Source organism: Parasteatoda tepidariorum, chromosome 6, assembly GCF_982258835.1.
Source record: "Parasteatoda tepidariorum strain Cologne lab strain chromosome 6, Ptep-v5.0, whole genome shotgun sequence".
NCBI lineage: Eukaryota > Metazoa > Arthropoda > Arachnida > Araneae > Theridiidae > Parasteatoda > Parasteatoda tepidariorum.
The window spans coordinates 72,509,942-72,530,075 of NC_141760.1; the positions used below are offsets into that span (position 1 = coordinate 72,509,942).

A 20,134-nucleotide genomic window follows, 5' to 3' on the forward strand; every position below is an offset into this window, starting at 1 on the left:
TTTAACAGTTGGAAAAACTAAATGGGAAAACAGATTTTTGAAAAGTTATAATTTTGGAAGCAGAACGTTAAAAATAAATTATATTTATAAAGAAAATAAGATTAAAATAAATGAAAAACATGCTTGTTAAATATTAAAATAGTACTTTTTTTTAATTTTACTAAAAAAATTACCAAAATTAATTTCCAAAAACAAATTTTATTTTTTTCCTTTATATATTTTTTAATATGGTATCATTTACTATTAGTTTAATGTAGTTCTTAATTAAATTATAATTAGTGTTTTTTAAGTGCGTTTAGTTGGAAAAAGTTAACAGAAGAAATAAGTTTTTTTAAGTTTGTAATTATTGATTGAAGTTTACCCTTCCCCCTTTTTTTTTAACAGTTTGTCTCTTTATCAACATCGATAAAAGAAATCAGAGACAAAGCAATAAAATAAAATAATTTAATTAAAGGTAAAAGCGCCACAGGTAAACTTATAACGAAAAGAAAATCTATGAAAAAATTGAGCGTGCGAGTTACCTTTCGGCAAACCTTCGCCCCGCGGCGTGGAATGGATCAGTCCGTATTGTGACGTCACCTCTCCTCGCCGCCAAGCAAAGGCGATGCCGAAGAATCAGCGGAGTTTGTCCTTAGGGCTCTTGAGATAGGGAGTTTTGGGAACGAAAGCTGTGTGAATTTTAGGGGGGATCTAATAAATTTTTTTTAAAATTCAAGCGAATTTTAGTGATTTGAAAACATATCGAGACTATCCATAAGGAAATAAGCTGTATCATTAGCGATTTGGAGAATTTAAGGTAAGCAACTTACTTTTTAATCTTTTTATTTTCATTAGATACTAAATTTGGCGCGTGTCTTTAGTCAGGGGGGATGTGGGGTGGGTAAATAGCCGTTTATTTTAGGGTTAAAGACCCTATAGAGACAGCATCCCCAGCTGTTCTGGACAATTGAAAATTAGTCTGTCTGTTTTCCATTATGTTTACATCGTATACTAATGTCCTTATAGCTTTGAGCAATAGTTGTCTAAACTGGTTCGCGTAAATCATGAATGAATTTCGGGTAGTTTTCACTACAACAATTAGTGTAAATTTAGTATGAAATCACATGCATTTATGGTGTATTCGTTTTAAGTTGAAATTCATTATTGCTTTTTGTAAAATTTCGTATCTTAGTACCTAATTAAACATTATTGAGTTATGAAGTTTGTAAGGAGGAAAGTTAAGGGACTTGTGGTTTATAAATAAATAGGAGAATTTAACGTAATAAAATAAGCATCAAATTAAAGAGTTAAAAAGAATTGTTATTGTAATTATTTTACGACTACAATAATAAAAGTACGCCTTCTTGGGAGTACAATTTTTTAATAATAAAATAAGTAATTCAAAAATTTCATTCAAAATCTATGGGTTTTATCGAAAACAATCGACTTCATATAATAAAAGCATAATCAATTAGCAACAATTATGTATTTTATTTTAACCATAAGTTATTTAAATATTGATTGGAAGAAAATAATATTTTATAATAAATTTCTTATGCATGTATGATAGTTAAGCATTAACTATATGCTTTTACTTTAATTTATTCTTTTAGTTGTTACTCATTTGTCCTTGAGTTCAGTGTAGTTGAGTCTGACATATGATATGGCCATGATCACATAAATATAACATTTATAGCAATGATTTTCATAAATGTTTCATTTAAATTATCATAATTTTTTTTCATTAATGTTATTGCGATAGAACATTTAATGCATTATTTGATACCTTTAAAATTTAATATTTTTTTATATTGCACTATGTATGCAAATTTATGTTTGTAAGTAAATTAATATGATGTAATTTTAATGCATGTTGGCCATTTCCAGATTTTTGATGTTTTAAAGTTATTATTTATTGATATTAGATATGCTATAAAATTATGGATGGTATAAAAATTATTGTGTGCTGAAAATAATTACGAATTTTTTCCACTTAAACTTGATTTTATATATTTTTAATCATGACAATAAGAGAAAACATTTAAAAAAAGTAGAATTATCGATTAATTTAAAAAATAAATTAAATTTCACTTTTAAGTAATTAATAAAAAGCGGAATTTCTGATCTTTTTTGTTCCTGTAATAAAACAGGTTTTGACAAAAATGAAGACGAATTTTTTTAAAAAAAATATTTTTTCCAATTGCTAGTTAATTGAAAATTAGAATGTTGAAATGTTATTTTTAAAGCTGCCTTTTTGCTTTGTATGTAATTGAAAATGCAGCATTTTTTTTTACGTATTGTGTTCTAGATGCTCTCACGTGACGTTTAAATCCACTTCTTTCTATTTTATTTATTTATCTATTTTTTTAAAGTGCCGACTGTACTGTGTAGGGGTCAGGGAACTAACCTTGCATCAGAAGGGTTCTGGGTTCAAATCCTGGGCATGGCATGGATGTTCTCATTATCTGTACTATCTGTCCCTGAAAGAGTGGCCGACAAATCTGCCCTGTAAAATGCCTGAATTGACGAAATGTTGACACAGGTGGGCACTGGAAATTTAAGAAGAAAAAAAAGTACGAAAAAAAAAAAGTAATTACTATTTTTCTAAGTAATTTATTCGTAGCAACGTGCGTGCTTAAGGTTTTCCTGTGGGCTTTTTCTTGACACCATGAGGTTTTTCTGAATAACAAACCACAACGCATGCTTTCTTTAAGGCATAGTTTTAAACCATCTTGAAATTTGTACCATTAATAGCACTATTTGCTGCATGTACCCATGATTATGCAAATCTGCTATTAAACTCGCCAATAATAAGAGAGAGACAAAATATTGTTTTGAAAGGACAGACACTGAGAAAGGAGCTAACTAAATTTCGAAAAATGCTGCAGAAATTATCTGAATGCATTGTATTAATTTATGTTTGTACTGTACATTACAGGGTTGGAGTTTTTGCCGGGACAGTGGCAAAAACCTGGTAAAAACCGGCAAAAACTGGTAAAAACCGGCAAAAACTGGTAAAAACCGGCAAAAACCAAATTATCTAAATTGCTGATTAAATATTACAAAATACTTGAAACAAATTTAAATCAATCATAAGGAATAATAATTTTGATACATTACAAAATTATTTTTAACATATTAATAACTAATATAAGGGTAATAATTTTTAAAAGATTGAAAGTTTTTGACTTCTTTTCATTTTAGAATCCTTAGGTAAATGTTTTTTTACAAATAAACATTATTTGTATGATATTATTATTATTATAAAAAATTATTATTTGTACAATCATTAACTACACATGTTAATAGATATTTTATGCTTTAAATTATAATTATATTAATTTAAAATAAGTTCATTTCACTGGAAAAAAGAGAATAATCACAAATTTTCCAATCAATGTTATAACCTACTAAAATGATATATTATTACATTATGATTTAATTATGGAATAATAATTTCGTTATTTTTTTTGTAATTATTTATATTTATAGTATATATTACAATTTTAGGAATAATTTTGTATCAAAAATGTGTTTTTGTCCTCTCATCTTGGAAAATATAGGATTTTGCCACTTTTTGCCAATTTGCTTGGCAAAAACCTGTTTTTGCCAGGACGGTTTTTACCGGTATTTACCATGATTTTTTCCACCTGCGGCAAAGTCTTGCCAACCCTGGTACATTATGTTGATTAAAATTAAATATACAATGGTGAATATTTTGATGAAATAAAATAAAACGATCGTGTGTTATTTTATTGTTCAACAATGGGCATTTCGTTTTTTGTTTTATTGATTGATTGAATTGTTTTATGCTGAAACTGCAAACAGTATTTCTAAATATTCATCTATATCATATTCCAGTACTTGTTTTTTTTTTTTTTTTCTTACTACGGAATTTAATCAAGAGTTATTTCAAACCTAGATGTTTACTTTTACTATGGATATTCAATTTTGAATTCCCTGCAGATTTAAAAATAGCTTTGTGTTCAGTTGATTATTTTAGAGAAATTTTCTATAGACAGGACATTTTATGGACTTAAAGCATCATCCTACTTACTTTTTTCTACAGGTCTCTGACCTGAAGGATTAAAAATGTCTGTGACAAGTTGCGTCAGAATTACGTAATACACAGAACAATTTATTAAGAATTTAATTATGTAACATCATTCTAGCACAGCTTATCGCTATTGGTTTTAATCGCCTAGTCAAAATATAAGTTTTTCAATTAACTTCCTGGATAAGAAGTTTTATCAGATCACATAAGATTGATTGTTTCATTTTTTTTTATATCCAGAATAAGATAATATGTACAATTAATTTCAATAAGAAATTGAGTGCCAAATTTTCGCACATTCATCGGCTCTAAGAAGATTTGGTCGTAGATGAGTCTGGTTAGGTGGTCAGCCGAACGCGGAACCCCTAGTGTTTAGTTCCCAAGCATGCTTGGTACTCATTTATCGACCCACTGAAGGGATGAAAAGCTGAGACTACTTTGCCCGGCTCGAGGATCGAACTCAGGACCTGTGACACTGGAGCGCGGCGAAGCGTTACCACTCAGCCACCAGGCATCGCATCTTAAATTGCATTCATTTAGTCAGAATATAAGTTTTTCAATTAATTAACATCCTAGTTAGAAATGTTTTATCTTAACACTTGATATTGTTAACTTTTTTTTTTACTCAGAGTAAATTAATATGTATAATTACTTTCAATAAGTAGCAATTGGAAATCCAGAGCGAAATTTTCGCAATTTCAACGGGCCTATAAAGTGGATAAGAACGGTTAATAATCTGTTTAACCCATTTTAGGCCTAGCATAGAAGTTTTATAAATTGTGATTGAAATATGTTTAATCTGTATTCATTAAGACACAAGAATAGTTAAGTGCATGAAAAAACCTATTTTGAAATAAAATGGTGCGTATATGCAACAGGCCAAACCTTTTAGTTGAACACTAGTTTTTTTTTTATGAAATTTGTTTTTATTTTATTTACCGAACTTCCACTGTAATCCATCATAAAAACATATGATTACAGAGTTCTCCTTAGGAATAAAAAAAGAGCAAGGTTCTTCCTCACAGAAAAGGGCACTTAGAGTTTTGAAAGGGCACTCACTCACGTAACACCTTAAAAATTTATCAAAATGTGTTTTGTCATATAATAACTGAATTTAATCCGCAACAAATTTTAAGTTACTGTCTTGTACTATTTTATGTGTATACTTCAGAAAGTAGTTTTCACTCATTTAAATAAGAAAAAAAATAATATACTATATACTAATAGGCAACTAAGGAGATGAATATACTAAGAGGCAACTTGTGCATAAATTTAAAAAAAAAAAAAAGTTAACTAAAAATATTTTTTTTTTGATAAACAGCTTAAAAGTTTTTTCTATAATATGTAATGAAATTTATTACAAAATAAATATTTAAAGGTGCATTTTATTTTATTTAAAAAAGGTATTTATTTAAAAAAAAAATTAAAATTTAAAATGACATAAAAATTTATTAATAAAACCCCTTGACGAAAAACAGAAATTTCACCAGTTGAGAATGTAAATGTGAATATAACTTACAAAGTAAATGTGTGTCATAGTAATCAGAATTAAACCCATAAACACAGATAATTTTTGTGTGTAATTATTATTTTAACAGTTAATTATTTTTTCTTAAAAATAATATATGAATAAAAAGGCAGTGTTTTTAAGGGCAAAGAGGGGATGGCGCATTTATAGGGATCAAAGGGCAGCATGGCTGGCCACCCTTCTAAAAACAACTGTTATTAATCTCAAATGGAATAATTATATATTTTCAAAAAGTCGAATTTAGTCAATAACTGTCTCAAGCTAAAAAACTAGCATAGCTTAAAAATTCCTCAACAGAAAGTCTAATTTAATTATTTTTTTTATAGATGTTTTACGGAACTCTTGACAATAGCAGAAAAATAAAATAAGTGAAAAATATACGTCACAGTTTTAATGAACAAATATTTATTGGAATGGTACGTTTACTCACTATGGCTAAAAGTTTATCTTAGGGGCTCACCTTTGGACTGATAAATTATTTTTTAAAAATTGTTAATTCTTTTTTCTCAATTTTTATTTTGTTCAAATGAATTACTAAAGTTATAAATGATATTAATTCTTATTGTCGAAAGTAAATTTTAATTTTGGAACTATAATTATTTTAAGTATAACATTATTAGTTCATATGATTTATTTATATAAATCATTAAAATGGTTAAGATTTGAGTCGCATTACATTTGAGAACATTTTTGAAACGTTCATGAACTTTTTTAAAAATATTTTCAAATGTAATTCCTTTCTATTGTTGAACGTTTTCTTATAATGGGAAAATTTCGTGAAACATAAATAAATATTTTAACATTATTTTAGACAATTAGTCTATTTTAGACAACTAGTTTAATAAGTAAATTTTAAAAAAAATTCTTAAAAATTTATAGTAATTTTTGTGTTACAAATGAGTTTTTTTTAATTATTTAATTTTAACCTGTACCTCTAAAGAAATTTACTATAGCCAGTGGCAATTTTATTTGTTATTTTCTTTACTAATGCTAATAGCATATATGTATGCAATTACCATATATTTTATATACGTTTTGCGTGTTTAATTACATTTTATATTCAACTTAATTGTCCATTTACTACTTGCTTAACTAACTTTTAAGCTATCAATTCAGGGATTAAAATAAAATTTGGTATATCGAAATAACTGTATATCATATTAAAAATTTGAATTTATAATTTAAATTTTTTAATAATTTATTAGTTTTTAATAAATTATTAGTTAAATATTTATTAAATTTATTAAATATTTAACTGTATATCATATGAAAAATCGCATGAAAGTAGGTTAAGAAATTTCTAATTACATACATTGCCTTTAATATATATATTTTTTAATCATTGTCAAAAATGAAGTAAAAGAATATATGCCCAACAGGAGTTGAAAATTAAAATTTAAATCAAAATTTGAAAAAGAAAGTGAAACTTTATTTAAATATACAGAATCATAATGGCGACGGTGGGATTATAAGTGTCAAAACAAGATAAATTGCCAGGTGAAAACTATGGGTGTTTTCTATTAAACTAATAATAATCAACCTATCAACTTCTAATTGGGTATACTATAGCCTACGTCACAGATCGTGTTATTCCTACTAAATTTAACTAGTAAACAGCATTTTCTGCGAACCTGATTTCTAGCAACAAGTAAAAGCATCAAACGAAGTGTCTTGTTTATAAGTCGCTACTGGCCAGGTTGGAATTGTATTAGTCTAGTTCCTTTGGAAATAATTTATATTGTTGTTTTACCGAAGTTTATGAATTTAGTAAACATATTTAAAACTCAGTTTATTAATTAAACTAAAAGGTAAATGTTATTCCTAGTAAGTGGAAGTAGTTGTGCTTTTTTCATATTATACCCAATTAACTAATGTCGCTTCTAGTAAACAAGTAACAAGCCTCCGTTTTTAATAATCGTCTGCCACCTGTCTCGGTACCATTATGCTAGCTTTTACAGCGATTGTATTCTTTTACTTCCACAGACAAACACAAACGATAAACAAAAACATTAATAACACGTAAAAGTCGTTTGGTTGCCTAGCAACCAGTCAGAGTTGCAGTCATTATATTTACAAGAGTTGGCAGACGATTTAAAACAATTATTTAAACTAACTGTCCATTGATGTCGCAACAACCTGTTCTCTTGCATTCCTCCAGCAATCAAACTGGTTTTTATGTTTTAAATACCACTTTCTTTTATAGTGATTCTTCAGATTTTGATATAATTTTTGTTGTTGTACTCATATAGGTATTAGTTTGCAAGTATATAATTGACATGCTTTTTTTAAACTTCATTATTTGATAAGGATTCAAAAAGTAGACATTAAGAGCGGTGATTACCCTGACCCTCATGCTCACCCTGACATCACACTATATAAGCGTTTTTTTTCTTCTTTTTTTTGCTGGATTTTTAAAAAATATTATCTAGACCACACAATTGTATTGTTGTAAGGTCTAACCAAGTCATCATAGACATTAAAGTGAACAGATTGTAGGCTTGATCGATGGGTTTTTAAATTGATTATCAAAAGATGAGTGAACATTAGGTAGGCCGGCCGCATTAACTTTTGGAAAATTATTTCGTGATCTGCAACTATATCAGCACCCGATCAAAGCTAGAGCGCATAATTGTCTTTTTATATGTTCGCAATTATATATATAAAAAAAACTCGTATAAAATATTAAATTTCTATAACATCTCCTAAGTCGTTAAAAGTTCATAATTGGGCTTCATGTGGTTTTTGAAAATAAGTTGAATCTTGCATGGGAGAGAATATGTTCAGACGTTTTTTATTAAACGAAATCTTCTGCTCCAATTAGTACAGGAAGAAGTTTTTAATCTCTTTTATCTGGAAGATTCATCAGTTTGGTATGCCAGAAGGAGAAGAAAAAAATGACCTTTGGATTTACAACGGGAATTGAATTATGGAGAAAAAGAAAAATGCTTTCGAAAATATCATATTGCTTACTTATGGTTTTCTTCGTTTGTTTTAGTGATGCCTTGTCACGAATTTTTCTTATTTTCTTTATACTAATATCTAGACTAGCTAATATCTATATATCTATACTGCCAGAATATTCTGTTTTTTTTTTGTTTTTTTTTTTTAACCTACATTCCTAATACTGATTGACGTTTCTTAGATGTGCTTTTTGAAGCAATAGAAATTTTAAAAAAATACTCAACTTTCGTGAGTAATATCAGTGTTATATTGTTATTCTGTGTGCTAATGCTTTGATTATATAATTAATATTAAATTTATCTTAGCTAAATTTGTTATTAAAAATTAATCTAAAAAAAAATTATTTCAAAATGGATTTCATTAATCCAATTTGTATCTTTAAGGAAAAAGAAAAAAGTTTTTGACAGAAAATCCGACTGAGTTATGAATTTCTGTGATAAAAGGAAAATAGTGTGTTTGATGATAGAGAATTGACAATATAAATATTAATATAAATATTTTAATACAAATGTTAGCAAATTTACATCCAAATCCAAATAATTACAATTTCTGTTGCCTGTAGGTAATTTTCGGCATTTCATCTGGCTGAATGTCTGTATTCCCAAAATTAAGAAGCGTTATGTTAAATTTTTTGAGCATTTTGGATTAAATTTATTTATTTATTTATTATTATTATTTTTTTTGGAAAAATATTCGTTTGTTAACGTACAAAGATTTCTGGGGGCTGAAAAAAACTTAAAAAACATTGCAAATACATTGATAAAACTTGAATAAATATTTAGGCAAAAGGTCCCAAAAAATCAATTTCAATAATGTAAGGGATTGTATATCATATCCATATCGAAATTCGAGTTTATTTATGCCTGCTAACTTGTTCCCGATTTACAGGAACAATTTTACACCATATTTAAAGTTTCAGTAAATTTTGTGATTTAACATTTTATTGTATTTAATTTAATTTAATTATGAATGATTTTGCCCGCCACTACATGCAAACAACATACATATTAAACATCTATGTAAAACTCGATAATTGTGCGGAGATATTTTTCATTGCGAGAAAAATAAAACAAATTGTCTTTGCCTTAAATTGTTATTTAGCTATTGCTTTAAATTATTCTTGAAAGCTAGGGGGTAGGCAACTATGTTTATTGGATATTGGAGTGGTAATTTTTATGAAAATGTTCTGTATTAAAATTTAGTTTCAAGAAAAAGACACCAAAAGGAACAGGTTTTAATGTAACGAGTGGCACAATGATTATATAAAGTGGTACTAAGAGTTTCATCAAATACTATTAAGGTAAAAATAAAATCGTTTTCAAGATATTAGAATCTGAACTTGTGAAAGTTGGGATATGAGATTTTTATAATGTAAGACGTAAAGTGACCCCAGATGAATTCAAATTAATATAATTTTAGACTTACAACTGTGGGTGCAACTGCTCTACAATAAGTCATTTGGTAGAGGTAAATGCAATTAAATAATAAAACATTCTGTGGGCGGAGTCATGTGCAAAATATTTCTTACTTTCATTTATCTAAAATAGCTCATCCTCTTCCTTTAAACTTATAATACTTTTATAATTTTTTGCGCAAAGAAAGAAAACGATCGCTTTTCCTTTAAACTTATAATACTTTTATAATTTTTTGCGCAAGGAAAGAAAACGATAGCTTTTCCTTTAAACTTATAATATTTTTATACTTTGCTCAAAGAAAGAAAACGATATAAAAAAAAGAAGTGAAAGTAGTTTTTCTGTATCTCAATCATTCGTAAAAAGTGCGAGTTTTAATTCCATAATAGAGTTGCTCCTTTGTGGATTCATCTTCAACTACTACTGTAAAAGAAAAAGCACTTGAACTTCTTCTTAACTCAGTTATTTTCCTTATCGCACGCACTTTTCAAGTTTGCCGTACCGGAAACCCAGTATTGCACTTTTCTCTTCGTTCGTGTCTTTATTTTTGTTTTGATGATCATGATGCTTTTGTTCTTTGGGCGTCTGGTAGCAGCAAGCTTACGTCAATTTTTTTTCCCTTTGCAAGCTCGCCCACGCGCGCCCCCGGACGTTTGGGGTGTCTGCCTGCGTTGCCTGGGAAATATTCTTCTGGAGCGAATTCAAACATCATATCGAATGCTCGAAGCACTTCATATCAGGATCCGTTTCTCTGTTTTTGTTTTTCGGCTTGTTAAGAGACAGGGTCATTATTTATTTAGTGCCGTTTATTCTCTGTTTCTTTGCTTGGAAGCAAATTATTTTTTTTTACGTCTCACTTATTTGATGTTTTTTTTATTGTTTCCGCCTACTGTAGAAGATACTTTCTTCCCTCGGATGGGTAAAAAGAAGATGTGCAATTATCATTCTTAGAATTCTTGCCAGTTAAATTTTATTAGTGGTATACTGCAAGTTGGCTTTTTACATTTAACATTAAGATGTCAATTTCATTCCATTATACATCCCTTCTTTTTACTTTATTTTATTTAGATTTTACTCAGTGTTATACTTAAGTGTAGACCATGTCGTTCAACGATGTCTTTATTTAAGGAGATGGGCCTGTGCCTCTCCTTTAATTAATTATACTTAAAATTAATTGAATGAAAGACCTAGTGCAACATAAAAGAATATTTTTTCCCAGTGGTGATATTTTTGCATCTATCTGTTCCCTAATATTGTTTCCAGATATGCAGGTCTCTGCAAGTCTCCGTCGCAATTTTTCAATCCAGCTGTTTTGAACGTATACTTAATTGTTGATTTAGGGACTGCGTAATTTTGTATCAACTTCATTTCAAATATCGTTCAACCGTGTCTTTATTTAAAGAGAGGGTCCTGTGCTCTCCTTTAATTAATTATATTTTAAATTAATTAAATGAAAAGCTTGGTGCAACATAACAGAATATTTTTTCCCAATGGTGATATTTTTATATCTAACTGTTCCTTAGTGTTGTTTCTGGATAGGCAGGTCTCTACAACTCCCAGTCACAATTTTCTACTCAGCGGCGTTCAACAACTGTTTGGCATTTCCTTAGGAAAAAAAACTCGATTATTGTCTCTTTTTTTAGTTTAGTTAACAAATTTTAAAAGAAATGAATTACGACCTACAATAATCAAGACGAAAATCTCCACTAAAAAAAAAAGTGAGTCGTTAGTCGTCTCTGGGTTGTAAATAAGCGTCCCTGTCTCCACAGCATCTTAAATAACATAGCAGGAGCGTAATATTTTTGTAATATTTTAACAGTTTTGGGCAGCTGGCTCCTAAATTTTTATCCTGATGGCTCTAATAAATGTTTAATTTTGGATAAACCTTGCATCTAACAGGATTTGAAATTTTCCTCTAGGTAATCATACAGAAGACAAAAACATGATGTTTATTTGGTTTATCTTTCTCATTTTCTACATAATAAAATTCTACTTATTCTTTACATTCTAAACCTAAAAATTCTTTTAACGACCTTTCCTTGCAATGTCAAATATAGGGCGTGCATTCTAAGGTTAATTTTTCTGTTTAGGAATGCATTATCTAACTCTTCACACTAATGATTTTTTTTCTTCAAGATCCAGACGCTAACCTTGCCTCTAAAATCCAAGACTCTTATAAAAATTTATTTCGCTGAGGCTTAAGGGCTTCATTCTAAATCCGCCCCAATACGCAGCATGCCAGGCTTAATTTGCAGCAATCAGCTTTCATTCTAAGTGTTTTCGCAAGAATTATAATGAATTATTTACGTATAAATAATTCATTGTTTACCAAGCGAAACAAGCCAGAACTAAAGAAGTCCCACCTCTTCTTCCTAGTTGACATTTCCATCTTCTTATGTCTTCTATTTTCATTTGAGGGCAAAAGTTGTGTATTAAGATTAATGTCTCCATAAATACGTGGATGTAAGTTATTCGGTTCGTCGACTTATAGCCCAGCTTAACTCGTAACCAGAGAGTTCGTTTCGAGGCTATAACAGCTTATGAAGGTTAGCGTGTCGATGTTGGATTTTTTTACACACACTCCTTTGCTGAAAGGTTTTTAGAACTTCGGTGAATATGTCATTTGGAATGAATTTGTCAGCCAGGTGTTTTTTTATGTTAGGCGATTCGTTGGGAACCCATAAATATTTAAAGAAAGGAGCCGGTTTCCTGCCCTTGGCGAGTTTTGTTGTTGATACAGACACTGATTCAGTTGGACTTACACGCTACGGTGAAGGACACGTGGGAGTCATTTTTATTTTTTGTAAGCATTGAAATTAACGCCTGATCGTGTTGGTTGGCTGCCAAAGGTGGAAGGATGACTCGCCAATTAAATCTTTAAAAAAGCAAACAACTTAGCATTCGTTGAAAGAGATGCATTTCATTGTTAAACTCCTCTGCTCGATGCTCGAGCCGGTTTAATCATAATACAATGTTATTTTTCTTCGTGAAAATTTAGGTCAATGCTCGTGTTTGTCTAGAAAAAAACCGAATCCTTATAAGTGGATATTGTCGCTGGGTGTACTAGGAAATACTTTTATAGTCAATACTAGATTTTTCAGTGTTTTGTCTTTTCAGTTCATATTTTTATTTGAGCGCCTTTATTATATATATTTTTATGTATTTTTACATATATTATTTACCAAAAAACAGCAAGTTTTTAAAAATTACTGTCTATCACTTATCGTTTTATTCATATCATATTAACTTAACAATTACCTAATCTCCATCTCTCTTTTTCAATTATTACCATTGACAACAGAATTACTCCTGAAATAAAAAAACCGACTCTATTTGGCGAATAGGGCTGTCTATGGGCTGAAGAGATTTATTAAATCTAGGTTTCTTTCTAGAAAAACAAAGTTCTTAATCTACAAAACTCTTGTCCGGCCAGTCTTGACATACGCTTCTGAAGCTTGGACAATGACAAAATTGGAGGAAAATTGTATCGCAACATTTGAGAGAAAGATTTTGCGGGGTATACTTGATGGTGTAAATGAAAACAATAACTGGAGGAGATTTAACTTCGAACTGTACAAGATTTATAAACAACCTGATATTATTAAGTACATAAAAATAAATAGAATGAATCGGATCGCCCACGTGATTCAAATGAGTGACGACAACACAATAAAAAAGATACTGCTTTTTAGACCCACTGGAAAAAGAAAGCGGGGAAGGCCGCGGTTGAGGTGGGCTGACTCCGTGGAGTCTGATTTTCTCGCAATTAATGAAAAAAAATTGGAGATCAATGATAAATCGGAAGTCGTCATGGAGAAATCTTCAGAGGAAGGCATTGGCTCACATTGGGCTGTCTGGCCAACTATGATGATGATGAACGAATACCCTTTTTCGTACGGGGTATAAAAAAAATAATAATCAACAGGGGTCTGTTTAGAAGAAATTTGGGTCCGTTAACGGACCCTTCACAAAATATCTTTTCATAAAAACGGACCCTTCACAAAATATTTTAACTTAAAAACGGACCCTTCACAAAATATTTTAACTTAAAAACGGACCCTTCACAAAATATTTTAACTTAAAAACGGACCCTTCACAAAATGATTTTTCTTTTAATCGGACCCTTCACAAATTTGTTCATCTTCATTATTGTTTTGTTAATCGACGAGACCCTTCCCAGGAAGAAAGACAGATGTAAACAAACTAAATTTTTTCTTCCGCAGACGCTTCTTCCTTTGTTCGTTCGAAAAGAATATTCTGCGTTCAGCAGTATAGGCCAGGGGTGGCGAACCCTTATGCACCAACGTGCCATTTTTTCAAAATTTTTTTTAATGAGGTCATAGACGTGCCGTCAAATAATTTTGACTTCGTGATTATTGGGAAAATAATAATAGATACTAAATGCTATCAACTCAAAACTCTTTATTTACTATAAATAAAAAAGTAAAAAAATAAAAAATAAAAAAAAAAACATTTTGCAATGTGTCAGTTATTAGCGTAATTCAACTTAAAGTAACATCAGTGCGACTTCTGTTGTTGCAGATTAGATGACAAATAACTTATATTAGGTTGTAAGGTGTTAGTTTAAGCTGGACTGTTAAATTTTTTTTTTTGCCGGTTATTTATGGTTAGCTTGGTTTTTATGGTCATAAATGTATTTGTTGGCATTAATTGTTAATTTTTTTTGTTAATATTTTTTTTTTTTTTTTTTTTTTTTTGTGAATTTATTTTAATTGTTAATACGCTTCATAGTGAACTTTGTGATCGGTGGCGTGCCCGGAATAGTGTGTCGCGTGCCATTGGTTCGCCATCCCTGGTATAGGCTAAATACCAAATATTTATATGTTGCATCCAGGGATGAGATTTTTCCGCTTTTTAGCGGATTTCCGCTTTTTTCACTTTTATCTCTTGAATTTCAGTTTTTTTTATCAAAAATTCAGAATTTCTAATTAATTTATTTTCTAATTGACTTAATTAAAAAAAGTTTTGGAAAAAGAGTTAATTAACTCATCATCAAAATTTTATTTATAATTGCTGTTATTTATGCTATAAAATGCAAAATTCTTATCAAATAAAAAACAATTATCTAAACAGTTGCTGATTGTCATGTAATTTTTCAAAATAAAATAGCAATTTTTGTATGTTAAAGAGTTACTATATATTTCTACTTCACTGTTATTGATATGTTTCAGAGGGCTCTAGTTAGATTAGACTATAATATGAACATAATAATTCGGTCCATTGTTAAAGTTTTTTTTTTTCCAATATAATTTAAAAAGTAATATTACCGATATATTTGCTATAAATCACATAACAGTATTTATTAAAAGAAATGACATATTAATGTATATTCTCAGTAGTTTTAATTTGCTAAACCAGGTAGATTTTCAAGTAATAATTGTCTCTTATGTGAACTGAGGAAAAATATAATTTCCAGCTTTATTTTTTCAATTGGTAATTTTTATTTTCACTAAATGTTAAGTATCAATGTAATCATTTATATAATAATAGATTAGTACACAATTGTATGTCAGCACATTTTTTATTACCTTAAACTGTCTGGAATTTATTATTATAGGGTTGCGCTTGCGTAAAATTTACTATCGTGGAAATTCAGCTTTTTTGCCTTTTTGCTAATCTCATCCCTGGTTGCATCGCTAATTTAGTAGCTGCAATTGCTCTTCATTTTTTAAAATTTAATTTTTTAAATTATAATTTTACAGTGCTGAGCATAATCTTGTATCTATTTACAATTTAAAAACTCCTTGAAAAAGTTTTTTTTTGCAATAACGGACCCTATTTGCACAAATTCACAAAAGCGGACCCTGGTTGAAAGAATGTGACTTAACGTTTATTTTATATTCACAAAAATACGAGTAATTTTTTCACAATTTTACAAAAATGGACCTTTCACAAAATGTCTGGACAGACCCCTGATCAATAAATTGGTATTAATCAACACTATACAATGGTGCACAAAACTGAAAAGCATATACCTCAACGTCTATATAATTAATTGATTAAGCTAGGGGGGAGAAAAAATCCGATTTTTCAAAATTAATCTCATTTACACGATTTACACACTAAACACGTTTTTAGAAATTAAATTTGTGTACCTGCAAATGAAGTCATCGTGGGTAAATCGTGGCCTTCCCTGAAGTTTACCAGATTCACGTTGTTCTTTGAACTTAAATATATTTTTTAAAAAAATGTGCCTTAAACTTCGTTTTTGTTTAAACAAATCTGTCTAGTAAACATCACTGATGTTCTCTTTTAAATAATTGAAAAATGCATTTGCAGTTTAATATGTAAAAAAACCTAATGTTAAACGTAGTCGAAAAATTCGTTATTCCAACGTCCCTCCAAAACCAATTTGAAATTTTTTAACTAATTGATCTGGGGATAAAAATGATCCCTTGCACCCGCTGTCCAAATTTCAGAACGCTATCAAAAATGGGAGTTATAAGAGCCTAGCACGCAAATTTATTTAAAGCTAATTGATTTTTTAAAAGATAATTTTATTATTTTGTTACTAAAGATTTCTACGAAAAGTTTCACATATCAAAGGAGGAACAAATTGCATCTAAAAGAGATGCTTTTATTCTAATTTTAGCTGTTATAAAGAAATGTAAATATACTTTTTTTCTAAAAAAAAAATATTGCAGTTTTGTTTTGTCTGAAACAACTAAAGATGACTCTACAGTTATGTCTATGAGTGATATTCAGAGGCGACGTTGTCCAATCAATCTGGTTTTTGAAATAAAAATAGTAAACAGTTCGTCAAGTATTACAATTTTATTATTCATACTTAAACGGTGAAAGTTATTCCGGGAACTAAAATTATTTTTTTTACTATTGTTTCTTCTTTTTTTTGTTGACAGACTAACTTTTTAAATCAATTTTGATTAAATCCTAAAACTATATGTTTATATCAAATAAAATAACTCATTTTTATCTTACAAGAAACCATTTGTATTTCGGTTTCTATCTCAATTAAAACAAAAGCTGTAACTTACGGGGGAAAACTATACTATCTCACTTATGTTGCGAAACGTGTTCTCTCATTATTTCTTTTATTTCCAAATGTCTAATTTGTCAGTCCCATTTACTTGAAATTTGTATAAAAGTTCTCTACATATAAGTCCTGAGAAATAGATAGACACTAACTGTTCAAATTAAAAACCAATTTTTAATATTTTTGTAGACAAATGCGATGCGATATGACCTGTGAATTATTTAGAAAATAATGTCTCTAATTCAGTGTTTTCCCATTTTGTTGGGTATTTGAACCCCAAACGTTCAAGCTTCTTGAAACCCCTACTTAATTATCAATATTAAATAAAGTTAATTAGCCATTATGAATATTCTCGCCGAAAAGAGATTACTATGAAATTACTATGAAAACAAATTACTATTATAACTTTTAATGTGAAGAATAAAGTATATTTTCCATCATTATTTTATCAAAAAGACATGCATTAAATTTTGTGCGGAGCAGTTGATTTCACAGGTCTGGAACTAGGGGTCTATTTAGAAGAAATTTGGGTCCGTTAACGGACCCTTCACAAAATATCTTTTCATAAAAACGGACCCTTCACAAAATATTTTAACTTGAAAACGGACTCTTCACAAAATAATTTATCTTTTAATCGGACCCTTCTGCTTTCAGCAGTATAGGCTAAATATAAATGCTAAATATTTGTATGTTGCATCGCTAATTTAGTAGCTGCAATTGCTGTGTATTTTTAAAAATTTAATTTTTTTAATTATAATTTTACAGTGTTGAGCATAATCTTGTATGTCTTTACAATTTGAAAACTCCTTGAAAATTTTTTTTTTTTTTTTTGCAATAACGGACCCTATTTGAACAAATTCACAAAAGCGGACCCTGGTTGAAAGAATGTGACTTAACGATTATTTTATATGCACAAATTACGAGTGATTTTTTCACAATTTTACAAAAACGGACCTTTCACAAAATGTCTGGACAGACCCATGACTTCATTATTTTATCAATAAGTCATACATAAAATTTTGTGCGGAGCAGTTGATTTCACAGGTCTAAAGCGGTTTTTAGTCTTGTAAAATTTATTTATTAATTTAGCTGAAAAATTGAATTGATTCAGCTAAATTATAGATTTTGAAAAGAAAAAAAAAGTGAGATAAGTTATATAAAAACAATTCTTAATTCTTTAATTTCATTATTGTATTTTGAATTGTTGAGAAATTCTAAGAAATGGTACGTACTTCTAATTAATTATCTTCTGTGTTTTTGAAGAAGAAAAAATTTTGTTCGACGTCCCCCGACGCGTTGCTGAAATTTGGGTTGTATTTGACTAATATTGGGGTTTCAAGTATCTGTCACCCAATTAAATTGATATATTTGCTTAAAATAACGCTATTTATGGTCGAAGAAGGATTTTGTTTCATGTGATTCGTAGTTTGGAATCATCATTTTGATTACATTTCAAAGGCTCCCCCATGTTAATTAATTGTTATTGATCTAAATAAGATTATTCGTTTTCTCTAATGAAAGACTGCATATTCTTATAGTGCCTCTTCTTTGAAATGTAGATTTAAGAAATAAAAGTACCACTGTATTTTTATGTCAAAATTAAGTATGCGGGTTTTCTATTTAATCAGTGAAAACTAAAGTATCGGCGGTGTGTCTGTTCTATTTACATTACATTATGGAGAGGATACTGTCTCTTTTAATTAAAATCTTAACGTGATTATTTACATTCTAATCCTTTGAGGCAGAATTTTTATTTAAACATATTATTCACACTTTTAATTTATATTAATTTAGGCATAAAAAAAAATTATGTCGAAAAATATTACATTTTAGCTTTTAAAATAATTAATGGTTTTGAAAGACCTGTGCCTTTTTCTGCTTTAAACGTTTAAATATTCAAAATACGGCTCACTTCCAAACAATATTTTTTCTAAATTTGCACCTTTTTAGCTCTAAGAGAAACAGTTATTAATCATTGAAATTTCTTTAATTTACGAAATCTACGATTAATAAATTTTCGAATATGAATAGAAAAAAAAAATTTAAAACTACTACTTTTTTTGGATTTTATATTTTAGTACAAACATTATTGCGATAATCTAACAAATTTTTAATAACTCTGAGACTGTTTTTCATATGTGAAAAATCGCAGAATATATTTTTGCTCTTAATTAGAGCGTCAAGGTAAAAAAATATATAAAAGGGACACCTTTGTCCCATCTGCGTCATAGGGTTAAACTGAGAATTGAAAGGAATTCGTTCTTTTGTATTACCATCATTGCTGCACCATCGGAAGCACAGGTTACCATAAACAAGTACCATAAACCTTTAGTTATCCAAACGTAATGACATCTTTCTTATTTACCCCACTGCGCAGTTTATGTTCGTTGCTTCGGACTACTAAATTGATCTGTGCCTAGGCCTTCTCTCTTCTAGGAAGTGTTGCGTCTTCCCGTTTTCTACAAAAATGAATGAATAAATAACTACCAATGCGGTTTTTTTTCCACTAAAGAATTCGTCAATTACCCTGATAATTCAATCGTAATTTTATACTCTTGTTGAACAAATTAAAAAAAAAACATGAGTTTAGACAAATTAAATCAGTTAAATAATATAAATCTATTAAAAATTTAATTGCCAGAACTCACTATAAATGAGGATATATAGGGGTTGGTTTTTGACATGACAAGTGTCAGAAGCGGTTAAAATTGTCAGATACCTAAAATGATAATTACAAAACCATAAAGCATGTTAATTTTTTTTTTGTATATTTAAAACATTCAATGTATGAAAGTTTAAATAAATACATGATTACATGCTATTATATAAATATTGAACTAGATCAGAGTCCTCAAAGAAATTTAAATAATAGGCTCAATCGAATCGAAATTATAGTGTGATTATTATTTTTGTTTACTTATTCTAATTATTTTATTTGTTGTTTAATAAATAAGTATTTTTGTTTATTTTAAAGTTTAACCACTGCAAAACATGAATTATAACGTTGGAATTTATTTATTAACAAATTGTCTGCAGAAATAGTTAATTTTTTTTGTAATGTAATAAAATAGCATTTTGAGGAATATGTACTGTTTAACTTGCTAAATTAAAGCTTGATAATACCTTGTCTTTTTATGTAAGTAATTAAAAATAATTAACTGTTAAGTTTCTTTTACTAAAATTAA

General features: G+C 28.9%; 1 protein-coding gene across 3 annotated transcripts in view; it reads left to right on the top strand.

The window, feature by feature from the left end:
- Window positions 1-559: 559 nt before the first annotated feature.
- The window catches only part of LOC107454341 (dystroglycan 1), a 110,746-nt gene continuing 91,171 nt past the window's right edge, over window positions 560-20,134 (top strand). The window contains exon 1 of one of the 3 annotated variants that reach the window (XM_016071502.5): window positions 560-796. The gene's annotated coding sequence lies outside the window, so the exon portion shown is untranslated. The remainder of the gene's footprint in view (window positions 797-20,134) is intronic. The other 2 variants (XR_015434885.1, XM_043039131.3) reach the window with 2 other exon arrangements.